The sequence below is a fragment of the Cebus imitator genome, unplaced genomic scaffold, assembly GCF_001604975.1.
Source record: "Cebus imitator isolate Cc_AM_T3 unplaced genomic scaffold, Cebus_imitator-1.0 Scaffold280, whole genome shotgun sequence".
Lineage (NCBI taxonomy): Eukaryota > Metazoa > Chordata > Mammalia > Primates > Cebidae > Cebus > Cebus imitator.
In genome coordinates, this window is record NW_016107595.1 from 1,895,683 (window position 1) to 1,898,065 (window position 2,383).

Here is a 2,383-nt window from a genome sequence, read left to right on the forward strand (position 1 = left end):
TACCTGCACTGCCCCAAATGCGTTTGCTTTTCCCTCCCCACAGTCAGGACCCTGGTAGCCATCCTTAGACACCTAATATTGCCATTTTTACTGATGAGGACACTAAGTAGTAAATGCAGAAATCCTAAAGTACAGTGCCTAAGACACATTGGCGCCCCGAACCTAATTGCTAAATAACATTAATAAATAATATTGCACAGGTGGGGAGCGGGTCAGCAATCCAGGAGGAGGCACCGGCAGGAGCAAGAGACAGAATTTGAGCCTACTTGCGGTTACATTTTGGCCAAACTCAATTCCTGGTCTCTCTGAGCCTCAGTTTCCCCACCTGGACTGCGCGGTGTGTAATTTCTCTGCCCCATTTCTCTCGCCTCTCTCAGCCCCGCCCCAGCGTCGCAAGTGAAACGCAGAGACTCAGGACGAGGAAAGCACTTTTAACGTGCTAAGGGATTGAGAAGAGGCGCGGAGAGGCTTCCTCTGGGCTCTGCCGGGTCCACTCCCCGCATAGACCACGGGCGCGCTCTGGTGGCCAGGCCACTCCTGGCTGAAGCCGCCGGACCACGTGTGTAGTCGCAGCCGCCATCTTTAATCCGGGCATAGGCCATCTTGGTAAAGGTAATGTTCCAGACTTTCGCCTTTGTCCGCCCCTCCTGGTTCGTCATTATATAAAGTGAAAGTAAGGAATGAGGGCGTATGAAGTGTCCCCATTTTGAAAAGACAAAGTTTAAGTCGCCGACTACCCTGGCTTGGGTCCGAGGCTCAGCCATCTTTTCCTTTACCAAGATGGCGGCGGTACCGAGGCTCAATGAGCGGCCGTCGCCAGGAGCTCAGCGCGCAGGCCCCGCAGTGACGTCACGGAGGCGCGACTGGGCCGGCGCTGGGGTAAGGAGGTAGGAGCGGCTGCGGCGCGGGCGGAACCTGGGTTCGGGGGGGGGCAGAGGCGCGGGGCGGGGGGTGTTTGGCCTGGGACCATCCCCTGGGAAGGCTGGAGGAGGGGTGCTGGGAGGCGGGAGCACTTCCGCGTCCCGGACCTAATTGGGGATGGTGCCCATTTCCAGACCAGACTACTGAAGCCCGGCGCTACAGCTAGTGTTCGAGGCCACCCGATCCCGGACTGCCCCTGGGCAGCTTCCGGTCTTGACAGGGACAGATTGGGTGCGGACGCCCCCGGCCTCTTGTAGGGGGCTTAGTGGTGGGGGAGCCCTGAAGGGATAGCCGGGAGGGCTGCTTGGAGGAGGCATTGTTGAGCTTCGTATTCTATTCTTTTACCTTCACATCCGTGGGGTCTTGATCCCCTCCTAAGTGTGCCCCTCGCCCAGCCTGAGCCACTCCCTGGGTCCCGCCTGGGCTGCCAGCTCCTGCCATCTGGAGAGTCCACCTCCTCACCAACCCCAGAGGGCTTGTGTGACCCACAGATTGGGCCTCTCGGCTCTAACTCCCTCCACACCTTCTCATCTTGGAATACAAAATCGCCCGTTTTTCTAGCCTACCTCCTGCGTCCCCCCCCCGTACAGGCTGGGATCTCCCTCACTCCTTCAGGGTTTTCCTTAGATGTCCCCTCTAGGAAGCCCTTTGACCCAGACTGGGTTGGGAGCCCTCTCCGGGCTTTCCCAGCGCGCTGCGTGTCCTTACTGGGACTCCGATTGCATTTGGTGGCTCTTGTCTGGGAGTCCCATGCAGGCAGGGAGCTCATTTTTGCCACCTCTTTCCCCAGCATCGCACATGTATTAGGTGCCCAGTACATATTTGTTGAATGACGTGTGTGTGTGTGAGCGTTCACCACACAGAGAAGAGTGTCTACTTTTCAGCTTGGGCTGTCATGGTATTGCTTAAACAGCAGAAATTGCCAGGCGAGGTTGTTCACGCCTATATTCCCAGCACTTTGGGAGGCTGAGGTGGGTGAATCACCTGAGGTCAGGAGTTTGAGACCAGCCTGGCCAACATGATGAAATCCCATCTCTACTAAAGATACAAAAATTAGCCAGGCATAGTGGCACGGGCCTGTAGTCCCAGCTACTCGGGAGGCTGAGGCAGGAGAATCATTTGAACCAGGGAGGTAGAGGTTGCAGTGAGCTGACATCATGCCCCTGCACTCTAGCCTGGCTGACAGAGCAACACTCCGTCTGAAAATAAAATAAGAAGAATGCTGAAGTCTCTTGGGCCGGGCGTGGTGGCTCACGCCTGTAATCCCAGCACTTTGGGAGGCCGAGGCGGGTGGATCACGAGGTCAAGAGATCGAGACCGTCCTGGTCAACATGGTGAAACCCTGTCTCTACTAAAAATACAAAAAATCAGCTGGGCATGGTGGTGCGTCCCTGTAATCCCAGCTACTCAGGAGGCTGAGGCAGGAGAATTGCCTGAACCCAGGAGGTGGAGGTTGTGGTGA

The 2,383-nt window shown here is 56.7% G+C and overlaps 1 protein-coding gene across 2 annotated transcripts in view; it reads left to right on the plus strand.

The window, feature by feature from the left end:
- Positions 1-820: 820 nt before the first annotated feature.
- Positions 821-2,383, plus strand: part of CCDC124 (coiled-coil domain containing 124) — a 12,749-nt gene continuing 11,186 nt past the window's right edge. The window contains exon 1 of one of the 2 annotated variants that reach the window (XM_017501271.2): positions 821-887. The gene's annotated coding sequence lies outside the window, so the exon portion shown is untranslated. The remainder of the gene's footprint in view (positions 888-2,383) is intronic. The other variant, XM_017501272.2, reaches the window with a different exon arrangement.